The sequence below is a fragment of the Lytechinus pictus genome, chromosome 14, assembly GCF_037042905.1.
Source record: "Lytechinus pictus isolate F3 Inbred chromosome 14, Lp3.0, whole genome shotgun sequence".
NCBI classification, from domain to species: Eukaryota; Metazoa; Echinodermata; class Echinoidea; order Temnopleuroida; family Toxopneustidae; genus Lytechinus; species Lytechinus pictus.
Genome location: NC_087258.1, coordinates 2,257,637 through 2,274,059, shown reverse-complemented (window position 1 = coordinate 2,274,059; position 16,423 = coordinate 2,257,637).

Genomic DNA, 16,423 nt, shown 5'->3' with positions numbered 1-16,423 from the left:
TTTTTCCAATCAAATAATGCGAGCGCGAAGCGCGAGCTGAAAAAGTTGACATTCTCATTGAAAATTGGACAGATTAACCACATATTGCAATCATAAATAGGATGGGTATCTCAAATTGTTAATACGAGTGCGAAGCGAAAGATGAAATATATGATATATTTTTATATTCATACCTACAAACTAGACAGTTCAAGCAGTTTTTTTTTTAATAAGAACATGTTTTAAGAGCGCTAAGTGCGAGCTGATTTTTAAACTAAGATTTAAACCTAAAACAGGACATTAAAAACAATGTAGCCATGAACAGGATGGGTGTAATATGTCTAAACAATTGATGCGACTGCGAACTGAAAATTTTGGAGTTTTAGACATAAAATCTAGATATTTTATTAAGCATGTTTTTTAATTCTGAACATATCGTAGATACGGGGATATTTTCAGCAGCATTTAATCCTCTTGGGCAGGACATGTATTTTAGTAAAACCAGGCAATATTTTTGGCGCCCCAAAGATCGAACATCAATTCGCTCTCGAGGTCGAACGTCAATTCGGTGCCCAATAATGTCAAACATCAATTCGGCGCCCCTAAGTAGAACATCAAGTTGGCGCCCCTAGGTCAAATATCAATTCAACGCCCCCTAAGTTAAACATCAATTTAGCGCCACCATGTCGAACATCAATTTGACACCCCCGATATCAGACATCAATTTGGTGCCCCTGGGTAAAACATCAATTCGGTGCCCTCCTAAGTTGAACATCATTTTGGCGCCCCCCTATGCCGAACATCGATTCAGTGCCCCAAGGTCGCACATCGATTCGGCGCCTCCGAGGTTGAACATAACTCGGCGCCCCCTGCTATATCAAATATCGATTCGGCGCCCCCCTCCCCTATGTCAAATATCAATTCGGCGCCCCTAGGTCGAAATTCATTTCGACACCCCTAGGTAAAACATCAATTCGGTGCCCTAGGTAAAACATTAATTAGGGGCCCTCCTAGGTTGATCATCAATCCAGCGCCCCTAGGTTGAATATCAATTCGGCGCCCCCTAGCTCGAACATTAATTCGGCGCCCCCTACATCGGACATCAATTCAGCGCCCCTCATGTCGAACATCAATTCGGCGCTCCTAGGTCGAACATGAGTTTGGCGCCCCCTGTGTCGAACATCATTTCGGAACCCCTAGGTAAAACATCAGTTAAGCGCCCATACATGTAGGTCAAACATCAATATTGCGCCCCTTTGTCAAACATCAATTCAGCGTTCCTATGTCGAACATCATTTCTGCACCCCTAGGTAAAACATCAATTTGGTGCCCTCCTAAGTTGAACATCGATCCGGCGCCCCTAGATTGAACATTAATTATGCGCCCCTATTTTGAACAACACTTCGGCCCCCCTATGCCGACCATTAATTTGGCGCCCCTATGTCAAACATCTATTCGGTATCCTCCTAGCTCGAACATTAATTAACCGCCCCCACCCCTATGTCGAACATCAATTCAGCATCCCCCCATGTCGAACATCAATTCGGCGCCCCTAGGTAAAACATCGATTTGGCGCCCCGGGTCACAATCAATTTGGCGCCCATATCGAACATCAATTCACCTACGTCGAACATCAATTCGATGCCGCCCCCTCTATGTCGAATATCCATTCAGCGCGCCCCCCCATGTCAAACATCTATTCAGCGCCCCTTCCCCTCGTTGAACGTCTACTCAGCGCCACTAGGTCTAACATCAATTTGGCGCCCCGGGTCACCATCAAATTAGTGCCCCTATTTCAAACTCCAATTCGGCACCCCTATGTATAACATCAACTCGCCCCCTAGGTTTAACAGCAATGTGGGGCCCCTGGGTAAAACAACTATTCGGTGCCCTCCTAGGTTGAACATCAATTCGGCGCCCCCCTATGCCGAACATCAATTCGGCGCCCCTAGCTCAAACATTGATTCGGCACCCCCAAGGTCGGGCATAAATTAGGTGCCCCCCTCCTAGGTCGAACATCAATTTGGCGCCTCCCCCCATGTCGAAAATCAATTCGACAACTCTGGGTCGAACATTAATTTAGCGCCCCGGGTCACCATCGAAATGGCACCCTTATGTCGAATATTAAATTGGCGCCCATAGGTCGAACATCAATTAAGCATTCCTTTGTCGAACATCAATTCGGCGCCACTAGGTCAAACTTTAATTATGCGCCCCTATGTCGAACTTCAATTCGGCACCCCTATGTATACCATTAATTTGGCCCCCCTAGATCGAACATCAAATAAACGCCCCCTAGGTTTAACATCAATTCAGCGCCATTATGTCGAATATCAATTCGGCTCCCCCTAGGTCGAACATTAATTTGACATCCCCTATGTCAAACATCAATTCGGCGCCCCTGGGTTAAGCATCAATGCGGGTCCTCTTAGTTTAAACATCAATTCGGGGCCCCCTATGTCGAATATCAATTTGACGCCCCTAGGTTGAACATTAAATTGGTGCCTCTATGTCGAATATCAATTTGGGACCCCTAGATTGAACATTAATTCGGCGCCGCCTATGCCGAACATCAATTCGGCGTCCTAGGTCGAAAGCGATTTGGCGCCACCTACGTCGAACATGAATTTGGTGCCCCCCCCCCCCCTGCTCCTATGTCGAACATGAATCCTTCCCCCACATCTATGTTGAATGTCAATTTGACTCCCATAGGTCGATGTTCGATTCGGCGCTTTCTAGGTCGAACATCAATTCGGCGCCCCGGGTCACCATCAAATTGGCGCCCCTAGGTCCAACATCAATTCACCACCCCATAGGTCGAACATCTATTCGATGCCCCCTATGTCCAAAACCAATTTGGTACCCCAAAGTTTAACATCAATCATCCGGTGCCCCTATGTCGAACATCGATTCAGCGTCCCCTAGCTCGAACATAAATTTGGCACCCATTATGTCGTACATCGATTCAGCAACCCCCTATGTCGAACATGAATTCGTCAACTCTGGGTTGAACATCAATTTGGCGCCCCTGGTCACAATCGAAATGTTACCCCTATGTTGAACATTAATGTGGCGCCCCTCTTCCCCGAGGTCCAACGTCAATTTGGTGCCAACCTATGTCGAACATTACTTCGGTGCCCCTATGTCAAACTTCAATTTAGTGTCCCTGGGTTAAGCATCAATGCGGGCCCTCATAGGTTAAACATCTATTCGGGCCCCTAGATCGAACTTTAATTCGACCTTAGGTCGAACATCGATTATGCGCCCCCTAGGTCGAACATGAATTTGTCAACCTGGGAAACAATCAAATCGGCGCCCCTATGTGAAACATCAATTCAGCACCACCCTAGCCTGAACATCAATCCAGCACCCCCCCCCCCCTCTATGTCGAACATTAATTCAGCGCCCCCCTATGATGAACATCAATTCGGACCCCACTATGTTGAACGTCAATTCGACGCCCATTTGTCGAACATATATTCGGCCCTCTAAGTCGAACAAAAATTCAACGCCCCCTAGGTTAAACATTGATTCGCCCCCCCAGGTCGGACATTGATTGACACCCCCTATGTCAAACATCAATTTGGGGCCCCTGAGTTAAGCATCAATGCAGGCCCTCTTAGGTTGAACATCAATTCGGGGCCCTCTATGTCGAATATCAATTTGACGCCCCTAGGTTGAACATTAAATTGGTGCCTCTATGTCGAATATCAATTTGGGATCCCTAGATTAAACATTAATTCGGCGCTGCCTATGCCGAACATCATTTCGGCGTCCTAGGTCGAAAGCGATTTGGCGCCACTTACGTCGAACATGAATTTGGTGCCCCCCCCCCCTGCTCCTATGTCGAACATCAATTTGGGGCCTTCCCCCACATCTATGTTGAATGTCAATTTGACTCCGAAAGGTCGATGTTCAATTCGGCGCTTTCTAGGTCGAACATCAATTTGGCCCCCTGGTCACCATCAAATTGGCGCCCCTAGGTCCAACATCAATTCACCACCTTATAGGTCGAACATCTATTCGATGCCCCCTATGTCCAACACCAATTTGGTACCCCAAAGTTTAACATCAATCATCCGGTGCCCCTATGTCGAACATCGATTCAGCGTCCCCTAGTTCGAACATAAATTTGGCACCCCTTATGTCGTACATCGATTCAGCAACCCCCCATGTCGAACATGAATTCGTCAACTCTGGGTTGAACATCAATTTGGCGCCCCTGGTCACAATCGAAATGTTACCCATATAATTAACATTAATTTGGCGCCCCTCTTCCCCTAGGTCCAACATCAATTCGGTGCCAACCTAAGTCGAACATTACTTCGGTGCCCCTATGTCAAACTTCAATTTAGTGTCCCTGGGTTAAGCATCAATGCGGGCCCTCCTAGGTTGAACATCGATTCGGGGCCCCTAGATCGAACTTCAATTCGACCTTAGGTCGAACATCGATTCGGCTCCCCCTAGGTTGAACATAAATTTGGCATACCCCCTTCCTATGTCGAACAACAATTCGGCGCCCCCTATGTCGAATATCAATTCGACACCCCTAGGTTGAACTTCAATTCGGCGCCCTCTAGGTCGAACATGAATTTGGCAACCTGGGACACCATCGAATCGGCGCCCCTATGTGAAACATCATTCAGCACCATCCTAGCCTGAACATCAATCCAGCCCCCCCCCCCTATGTCGAACATTAATTCAGCGCCTCCCCCTAGGATGAACATCAAATCGGTCCCCACTATGTTGAACATCAATTCGACGCCCCTTTGTCGAACATCTATTCGGCCCTCTAAGTCGAGCAAAAATTCAGCGCCTCCTAGGTTTTGCATTAATTCGCCCCCCCCCCCCTAGGTCGGACATTAATTGACACCCCCAATGTCAAACTTCAATTTGGTGCCCCTGAGTTAAGCATCAATGCGGGCCCTCCTAGGTTGAACATCAATTCGGGGCCCCCTATGTCGAATATCAATTCGACGCCCCTAGGTTGAACTTCAACTCGGCGTCCTAGAGGCCGAACATGAATTTGGCAACCTGGGACACCATCAAATCGGCGCCCCTATGTCAAACATCAATTCAGCACCATCCTAGCCTGAACATCAATCCAGCCCCCCCCCCTATGTCGAACATTAATTCAGCGCCTCCCCCTAGGATGAACATCAATTCGGTCCCCACTATGTTGAACATCAATTCGACGCCCCTTTGTCGAACATCTATTCGGCCCTCTAAGTCGAACAAAAATTCAACGCCTCCTCGGTTTAATATTAATTTGGTGCCCTCCTAGGATGAACATCAAATCGGCGCCTCTATGTCGAACAACAATTTGGGACCTGTAGATCGAAGATTAATTCGACGCCCCTGATGCCAAATATCAATTTGGCGCCCCTAGGTCGAACGTCGACTCGGTGTCTCCTAGGTCGAACATAAATTCGGCTGCCCCCTTCCTATGTCGAACATCAACTCGGCGCCACCCCTCCCCCATGTATGAATATCAATTCGATGCCCCTAGGTTGAACTTCAATTCGGCGCCCTCTAGGTCGAACATGAATTTTGCAACCTGGGTCAACATCAAATCGGCGCCCCTATGTCAAACATCGATTCAGCACCACCATAGCTTGAACATCAATTCAGCCCCCTCCCCCTATGTCGAACATTAATTCAGCACCCCCCTAGGATGAACATCAATTCGGTCCCCACTATGTTGAACATCAATTCGACGCCCCTTTGTCGAACATCAATTCGGCTCCCCCTAGGTCGAACATTTATACGGCGCCACCCCCCCCCCCCCCCCATTATGCTGAACTTCAATTCGGCGCAATCCCAATGTCGAATATCAGTTCGACGCCCCTTTGTCGAACATCAATTCGGCCCCCTAGGTCAAACAATTCAACGCCCCCTAGGTTTAACATAGAATTGGTGCCTCTATGTCGAACATCGATTCGGAGCAACCTAGGTCGAACATTAATTCGGCGCGCCACCTTCCTTTGTCGAACATCAATTCGGCCCCCAAGGTCGAACAATTCAACGCCCCCTAGGTTTAACATTAGATTGGTGCCTCTATGTCGAACATCAATTAGGGACCCCTAGATTGAACATTAATTCGGCGCCGCCTATGCCGAACATCAATTCGGCACCCTAGGTCGAACGTCGATTCAGCAACCCCCCATGTCGAACATGAATTCGTCAACTCTGGGTTGAACATCAATTTGTGGCCCCTGGTCACAATCGAAATGTTACCCCTATGTTGAACATTAACTTTGCGCCCCTCTTCCCCTAGGTCCAACATTAATTCGGTGCCAACCTGTGTCGAACATTACTTCGGTGCCCATAGGTCGAACATCAAATTAGCGTACCTTTGTTGAACACCAATCCGGCGCCACTATGTCAAACTTCAATTGTGCGCCCCTATGTCGAACTGCAATTCGGCACCCTTATGTATACCATAAATTTGTCCCCCATAGATCGAACATCAATTAAACGCCCCCAAGGTTTAACATCAATTCAGCGCCAACATGTCGAACATCAATTCGGCTCCCCCTAGGTCGGACAATACACCCCCTATGTCAAACATCAATTTGGTGCCCCTGAGTTAAGCATCAATGCGGGCCCCCTAGGTTGAACATCAATTCGGGGCCCCCTATGTCGAATATCAATTCGACACCCCTAGGTTGAACTTCAACTCGGCGTCCTAGAGGCCGAACATGAATTTGGCAACCTGGGACACCATCAAATCGGCGCCCCTATGTCAAACATCAATTCAGCACCACCATAGCTTGAACACCAATTCAGCCCCCTCCCCCTATGTCGAATATTAATTCAGCGCCCACCTAGGATGAACATCAATTCGGTCCCCCACTATGTTGAACATCAACTCGACGCCCCTTTGTCGAACATCAATTCGGCTCCCCCTAGGTCGAACATTTATACGGCGCCCCCCCCCCTATGCTGAACTTCAAGTCGCCCCTAGGCCAAACATCGATTCGGAGCCCCCTAGATCGAACTTCAATTCGGCCTTAGGTCGAACATCGATTCGGCGCCCCCTAGGTTGAACATACATTCGGCATACCCCCTTCCTATGTCGAACAACAATTCGGCGCCCCCTATGTCGAATATCAATTCGACGCCCATAGGTTAAACTTCAATTAGGGCCTTCTAGGTCGAACATGAGTTTGGCAACCCTGGGACACCATCAAATCGGCGCCCCTATGTGAAACATCAATTCAGCACCACCCTAGCCTGAACATCAATCCAGCCCCCCCCCCCCTATGTCGAACATTAATTCAGCGCCCCCCCCCCCACCTAGGATGAACATCAATTCGGTCCCCCACTATGTTAAACATCAATTCGACACCCCTTTGTCGAACATCTATTCGGCCCTCTAAGTCGAACAAAAATTCAACGCCTCCTAGGTTTTACATTAATTCGCCCCCCCCCCTAGGTCGGACATTAATTGACACCCCCTATGTCAAACATCAATTTGGTGCCCCTGAGTTAAGCATCAATGCGGGCCCCCTAGGTTGAACATCAATTCGGGGCCCCCTATGTCGAATATCAATTCGACGCCCCTAGGTTGAACTTCAACTCGGCGTCCTAGAGGCCGAACATGAATTTGGCAACCTGGGACACCATCAAATCGGCGCCCCTATGTCAAACATCAATTCAGCACCACCATAGCTTGAACACCAATTCAACCCCCTCCCCCTATGTCGAACATTAATTCAGCGCCCACCTAGGATGAACATCAATTCGGTCCCCCACTATGTTGAACATTTATACGGCGCCCCCCCCCCCCCATGCTGAACTTCAAGTCGCCCCTAGGCCAAACATCGATTCGGAGCCCCCTAGGTCGAACATTAATTCGGCACGCCCCCTTCCTATGTCGAACATCAATTCGGCGCCACCCCCATGTCGAATATCAGTTCGACGCCCCTAGGTTGTACTTCAATTCGGCGCCCTCTAGGTTGAACAGCAATTTGGCAACCTGGGTCACCATCAAATCGGCGCTCCTATGTGAAACATCAATTCAGTACCACCCTAGCTTGAACATCAATTCAGCCCCCCCCCCATGTCGAAAATTAATTCAGCGCCCCCCCCCCCCCCAGGATGAACATCAATTCGGTCCCCACTATGTTGAACATCGATTCGACGCCCCTTTGTCGAAAATCAATTCGGCCCCCTAGGTCGAACAATTCAACGTCCCCTAGGTTTAACATTAAATTGGTGCCTCTATGTCGAACATAAATTTGGGACCCCTAGATTGTTCATTAATTCGGCGCCGCCTATGCCGAACATCAATTCGGCGTCCTAGGTCGAACATCAATTCGACGCCCATTGGTCGAACATCTATTCGGCCCTCTAAGTCGAACAAAAATTCAACGCCCCCTAGGTTTAACATTAATTCGCCCCCCCCCCTAGGTTGGATATTGGATGACACCCCCTATGTCAAACATCAATTTGGTACCCCTGAGTTAAGCATCAATGCGGGCCCTCTTAGGTTGAACATCAATTCGGGGCCCCCTATGTCGAATATCAATTTGACGCCCCTAGGTTGAACATTAAATTGGTGCCTCTATGTCGAATATCAATTTGGGACCCCTAGATTGAACATTAATTCGGCGCCGCCTATGCCGAACATCATTTCGGCGTCCTAGGTCGAACGTCGATTTGGCGCCACCTACGTCGAACATGAATTTGGTGCCCCCCTCCTGCTACAATGTCGAACATCAATTTGGGGCCTTCCCCAACATCTATGTTGAATGTCAATTTGACTCCCATAGGTCGATGTTCAATTCGGCGATTTCTAGGTCGAACATTAATTTGGCCCCCCTGGTCACCATCAAATTGGCGCCCCTAGGTCCAACATCAATTCACCACCCCATAGGTCGAACATCTATTCGATGCCCCCTATGTCCAACACCAATTTGGTACCCCAAAGTTTAACATCAATCATCCGGTGCCCCTATGTCGAACATCGATTCAGCGTCCCCTAGTTCGAACATAAATTTGGCACCCCTTATGTCGTACATCGATTCAGCAACCCCCCATGTCGAACATGAATTCGTCAACTCTGGGTTGAAAATCGATTCGGGGCCCCTAGATCGAACTTCAATTCGCTTTTAGGTCGAACATCGATTCGGCGCCCCCTATGTTGAACATACATTCGGCATAACCCCTTCCTATGTCGAACAACACTTCAGCGCCCCCTATGTCGAATATCAATTCGACGCCCCTAGGTTGAACTTCAATTCGGCGCCTTCTAGGTCGAACATGAATTTGGCAACCTGGGACACCATCGAATCGGCGCCCCTATGTGAAACATCAATTCAGCACCACCCTAACCTAAACATCAATCCAGCCCTCCCCCCCCCTATGTCGAACATTAATTCAGCCCCCCCCCCCCGGATGAACATCAATTCGGTCCCCACTATGTTGAACATCGATTCGACGCCCCTTTGTCGAACATCGATTCGGCCCTCTAAGTCGAACAAAAATTCACCAACCCATAGGTCGAACATTTATTCGATGCCCCCTATGTCCAACACCAATTTGGTACCCAAAAGTTTAACATCAATCATCCGGTGCCCCTATGTCGAACATCAATTCAGCGTCCTCTAATTCAAACATAAATTTGGCACCCCTTATGTCGTACATCGATTCAGCAACCCCCCATGTCGAACATGAATTCGTCAACTCTGGGTTGAAAATCGATTCGGGGCCCCTAGATCGAACTTCAATTCGCCCTTAGGTCGAACATCGATTCGGCGCCCCCTAGGTTGAATATAAATTCGGCATACCCCCTTCCTATGTCGAACAACTATTTGGGACCTGTAGATCGAATATTAATTCGACGCCTCCTATGCCAAATATCAATTTGGCGCCTCAAGGTCGAACGTCGATTCGGTGCCCCCTAGGTCGAACATAAATTCGGCGTGCCCCTTCCTATGTCGAACATCAACTCGGCGCCACCCCCTCCCCCATGTATGAATATCAATTCGATGCCCCTAGGTTGAACATGAATTTTGCAACCTGGGTCAACATCAAATCGGCGCCTCTAGGTTAAACATCAATTCGGTCCCCACTATGTTGAACATCAATTCGACGCCCCTTTGTCGAACATCAATTCGGATCCCCCTAGGTCGAACATCGATTCGGAGCACCCTAGGTCGAACATTAATTCGGCGCGCCCCCTTCCTATGTCAAACATCAATTCAGCGCCACTCCCATGTCGAATATCAGTTCGACGCCCCTTTGTCGAACATCAATTCGGCCCCCTAGGTCGAACAATTCAACGCCCCCTAAGTTTCACATTAACTTGGTGCCTCTATGTCGAACATCAATTAGGGACCCCTAGATTGAACATTAATTCGCCGCCGCCTATGCCGAACATCAATTCGGCGCCCTAGGTCGATGTTCCTTTCGGCGCTTTTTAGGTCGAACATCAATTTGGCGCCCCGGGTCACCATCAAATTGGCGCCCCTAGGTCCAACATCAATTCACCACCCCATAGGTCGAACATCTATTCGATGCCCCCTATGTCCAACACCAATTTGGCACCCCAAAGTTTAACATCAATCATCCGGTGCTCCTATGTCGAACATCGATTCAGCGTCCCCTAGCTCGAATTTGGCACCCCCTATGTCATACATCGATTCAGCAAACCCCCATGTCGAACATGAATTCGTCAACTCTGGGTTGAACATCAATCTGGCGCCCCTGGTCACAATCGAAATGTTACCCCTATGTTGAACATTAATTTGGCGCCCCTCTTCCCCTAGGTCCAACATCAATTCGGTGCCAACCTAGGTCAAACATTACTTCGGTGCCCGTAGGTCGAACATCAATTTAGCGTCCCTTTGTTGAACACCAATCCGGCGCTACTATGTCAAACTTCAATTGTGCGCCCCGATGTCGAACTGCAATTCGGCACCCTCATGTATACCATAAATTTGGCCCCCGTAGATCGAACATCAATTAAACGCCCCCAAGGTTTAACATCAATTCAGCGCAACCATGTTGAACATCAATTCGGCTCCCCCCTAGGTCGGACATTAATTGACACCCCCTATGTCAAACATCAATTCAGTGTCCCTTGGTTAAGCATGAATGCGGGCCCTCCTAGGTTGAACATCGATTCAGAGCCCCTAGATCGAACATCGATTCGGTGCCCCCTAAGTCGAGCATCATTTCGGCGACCCTAGGTCGAATATCAATTGAGCGCCCCCCCCCCCCATGTTGAACATCAATTCAGTGCTCTCTAGGTCTCACATCGATTTACCACCCTGGGCTACAATCAAATTGACTTGTCTAACATCAAGTCGGCGTCCCCGTAGGTCCAACATCAATTCGGTGCCACCCTTATGTTGAACATCAATTTGACGCCCCCTAAGTCGAACATCTATTCGGCGCCACTAGGTTGATCATCGTTTCAGCTTCAGCGCCCCTTAGTCGAACATCAACTCGGCACCCTCCTTTGTCGAACATCAATTCGATGCCCCTTGGTCGAACATTAATTCGGCGCTCTCTAGGTCGAACATCAATTCGAAGCCCCCCCCCCCCACCTCCTGTGTCAAACATCGATTCGGCGCCCCTATGTTGAACATCAAAATGGGTCCCCTATGTTGAACATCAACTTAGCGCCCCAGTTTCGAACATCAATTCGGCCCCCCCTTGGTTGAACATTAATTCAGCGCCCCCTATGTTGAAACATCAATTCGGCGCCCCTAGGTCGAACATCTATTCCGCGCCCCCTATGTCGAACATCAATTCGGTGCGCCTTGGTAAAACATCAATTTGGCACCCTCCTAGGTTGAACATTAATTCAGCGCCACTATGTCGAAAATCAATTCGGCACCCTAAGTAAAACATCAATAGGTGCCCTCCTAAGTTTGACATCAATTCGGCGCCCCTAGGTTGAACATTACTTCGGCGCTCCTGGGTTGAACGTCGATTCGGCGACCCTATGTTGAACATCAATTCGGTGCCCCTAGGTAAAAAATTAATTCGGCGCCCACCTAGGTTGAACATAAATTCGGCACCCTTATGTCCATCATCAATTCAGCGCTCTTATGTCTACTATTAATCCCCCCCCCCCCGAGGTAAAACATCAATTCGGCGCCCCCTACATGTAGCTCGAACACCGATTCGGCGCCCCTAGGTAAAATGTCACTTTCGCGCCCTGCTAGGTTAAACATCAATTCGGCGCGCCAATGTCGGACATTAATTCGGCGCCCCTAGGTCGAACATCGATTCGGTGCCCCCTTTGTCGAATATGGATTCGGCGCCCCCCCCCCCCTACATGTAGGTCGAACATCAATTCGGCATCCCCCCTACGTTGAACATCAATACGGCACCCCTAAGTCGAACATTGATTCGGCGCTACTAACTCGGAACATCAAGTCGGTGACCCCCTGGGTCGAATATCAATTTAGCGCCCCCCTTCCCTCTTTCTTTCCCCCTTTTTTTCTATCCATTTTCCTTTTTTTCTCCCCCTTTTTGCCCTCTTTCCTTCTTTTTTTGGCGCCCCCATTTTGGCTACCCAGGGGACCCGGGCCCCGAGCCCCCCCCCCCCCCGAATACGTGCATGAGGATGGCAAGGTGCGGGGTATCAAGTGAGGGACATAGGAGAAAGGTGCCTCTTTCGCTATTCTCAGAGAGCGTGGAAAATCGAAAGTGAGAAGAGACAAAACCGGGAAAAATATAAATGGGAATAAAAGAACTCTCTTAAACGGTGAAAGAATCCCCGCAAAAGCTGAAATTAATGCAATTCAAAGTTATTCCCATCGTCATTTCTTGGAAAAAGCCGCAATTGAATCACTTCCGCCGTCATTTTTACGTTCAAAGGGGCACGATTTTACGTGTGACACTGGGCCTGATTTTACTTCATACCTCCTCAGCAATCTCTATTAGGATGGTAATGGAATACATTGTCCGTGTGGATTTGAATACGGTTTTCTTGAAATTTACAAGAAATAATAAGGAAGAACAAACAAAAATATATTTAACAAAATCTTTCTCCACATATTCCATCTTTCATGTATGTCACATGCACAGCAAATTTTGAAAAGAAGATAATGTTAAATCTAAGATTGAAATAAAACCCATTTCAAAAAATTATTTAAACAAGTGCAATTCGCGGAACTCACGCGGAATGTTCACTGATACATGCTTACTCTTTATTTCTAAGTTTCATGAACTCGATCCATATACTGTCAAACTTAGAACAATACAAAACTGTACCTTGTGAAGATGTCGTTTGGATTCCCCCAACTAATTATGTTTATTGACCCTAAATAACCTTTGACCTTGCTCATGTGATCTGAAACTCAGGCATGGTCAATACTTGCTTACCCTTAAGTCGAAATTTCATAAACTATATCCATATACTTTCTAAGTTATGATGACATTTCAAAAACTTAACCTCAGGCTAAGATTTCAATGTTGACGACACTGCCGCCGTCGGAAAAAGCGACGCCTGTAATCTTGCTCTGCTATGCAGGCGAGACAAAAAAAAAGACGCCACCATAAAAAATTCTTGCCACCTATACCCCCCCCCCCCCCGTTGGTATAACGTTTATATACTGCCCTTGTCTGTGTTCGTGATAATCAGGGTACTCGCGTTTCAGACGCGTTTCAGGCAGGACTTTCAGTGTTCTTTTACATATTTTTTTCACTACTTTTAGTATACATATATATACAGTGCGTATCAAAAAAATGTTTACACTTTGAAAAAGCTCTGGGAATTAAAAAATATACAACATGTGGGTATTTTTTTCACATATAATCTTGGGTTTGGGTCTCATCTTTCCAATGAAAGTAAAAGTTTTGACAGAATGTCACACTTGAGTGAGCACTGTTCATTTTTGTAAAGCTCGCAGAAATCTGTTTGCGCAGAAATGCTCGTTTTCACGCTGTGTTAAGGGGAAAGGGCGAAATCAAACTTACCCTGCGAAATATTTCTCATACATTACCCTTGCACTTTTATTCAATAGAAATAAAACGGATACATTCAAGCATTTTGTAACAATTTTGCCACCCAAATTGAAATTTCAACACTTAGTAAGCACAACCTTTACCTTTTTGTGCCAGCTGGATCTCAGGACATAACTGAATCTGAACAGAAGTTTTTATCATTTAAAGTAGGTTTACATTTTATTTTTCATTTAATACTTGTTTCTCCACACTTTTCCCAAGCTTGACAATGATTAACAAAATGAAAATCAAGCCTAAGCCACTTCATGTAAATCACAGCTCAGTGTAAAGCAAATATCGTAACGATGGCCTCGGTGTGTGGGGGAGTGTGGTAGGGCGCAATGCACTCTTCGAAGTGTTTTGGGCAAGGAAACAAGTTAAAAAAGGTAAAAGATATCTTCAAATCAATTTTACTAGCTAAATTCCACGTGTTCTTCATGATTAAGGTCTACTTTTATTCGCATAAATATTTCAAAGCTCTGCGCAAATCATTTTTCACTAACTTTTCAAAAGTAAGTGGTGCTCACTCAAGCGGAAATATTTTTCGACAGTTATATCGTCATGGATCTTTACCCATGTTAAAGAGTTGAAAAATTATCAGGATATTACAAATATAAAATTTTACAGGATTTTTTCTAAGTGTAAACTTTTTTTTGATACGCACTGTATAATCAACCACGCGCTTAAAGCAATACTAATTGAATACCTAGAGATAAACTCGAAACGTTTAAATGCATTTCGAATCGGCCGTGAGTGACCAGACCTTCAGACCAATATCGGATTTGGAATGAAACTTTACGAATTATTTACAGCTGGAATATTTGAATTCATATTTTGAAGTAATTAACAAAAAGAAAATATTAAAGGAAATATTTTCGTTCAAAATCAAATCTGGCGGTCGACTGCTCACTAACTACATTTCATCTGCATTCATTTCGGGCATTATGCCTGTAAATTTAATATAGAGTGTAGGTTTGAACAGACATGATGAAAAAGAAGAGTTTTCAAACCTCTTGTTAAGACTAGCAGTTTATCTTGCTGTTGTCCGAGTACTGTCACCTGGTTCTCCTCCTCAGGTATAGTTGTTTTCTTCATCCATCCCCCGCATGAGTACTGGTAAAAATCTTGACAAGGATCTGCCTCGAAATCCATATTTTCTATCAGCGCTCCCGCTAAAAAAGTAAAATTTAAATACATATGAAAGTTTTATACTGTCCTACACACTCCCTAAAATTGAATATATATTTGAGAAATGATTAAATCGATGAATACTATTCATTTTTATTGTTCCTCCCCGTCTACAAAAATGGAATCTGTAGAAAATGCATAGTTGGTCTACTTTTTGTCGCAGTCGCGACCTTCCAATAAAGTGTCCAATTGCCCGCCAACTAGCCAGTTTAATTTGAAATCTTTCTTACCATGTATCTACTGTGTAATTTTTTCATCTAACTCTTTATGAAACAGTGTCTGGATGTGGGAAAGCGACCCTGGGAGAGATTACACGAGGATGTTAGCTTTCTCTCTCATCGGACCTTTTATACATCAAACTCTCATTTTTCATACATATCCAGTGGCGACACGAAGAATTGCTCTTTTAGTAACTGATACGGTAGAGTTGCAACTTCCTCATTTCGCCGCAAAATACAAATGCAATTTGCTGAACAAAAAATAAAGAAAAACATGAAGTGGAAAGGGGAAACTCAATAGAAAATGATGACAATGTCCTTTTCACGCCAGGGGTCTAACTATGATCGTTCTACTTTCCCAGGTCACCCTTCTTCCACCCATCCTTGATTCTCTACCAGAAAGGACACACGGTATTCCACAGTGGGCCACATAATGATAAAATCATCTCATAGTTATATTTTAACCTCCAAACTGTGGGATTCACATTCTCGCACAGTCTAATGTATGAACACACTAAATGCACTCACACATTGTAGATATATCCACAGTGTGAAGCTATATCCACACTGTTAAATTTGAGCATTGTAACAATGTTACCCAGATAACATACCATACAACGTGAGTATACTACGAACACCAACCACACAAATTGCGGAGGTGTGCGTAATACGGTATTAACTATTTTCACACTGTTATTTGAGCCCTGTGAATCACATGTTTACACACTCCTCTGTGTGAACACACTATGCACACTCTACGTATGCGTAAGAGTGCGGAATTATCCTTATATTCTTAAATTTGAACCTTTTAACATAGTGAATCACATTCTTAAATATTATATGTGGAAACTTTGTAAACACTCATGTGGAATTATCTTCACATTGTCGAATATATGAACATTTTAACGCGGTGAATCACATTTTTACATAGTCTACAAATATGTGAACACTAAAATTGTAAAGGTGTCCAGTGTGTTAAATTTGAGAATTTCAATTCAGAGAATCACAACTTTACTAATTTCCAGTTTTTAAACACGTCTTCCTCCTAGCGGGTCATCTGATGAACTTAA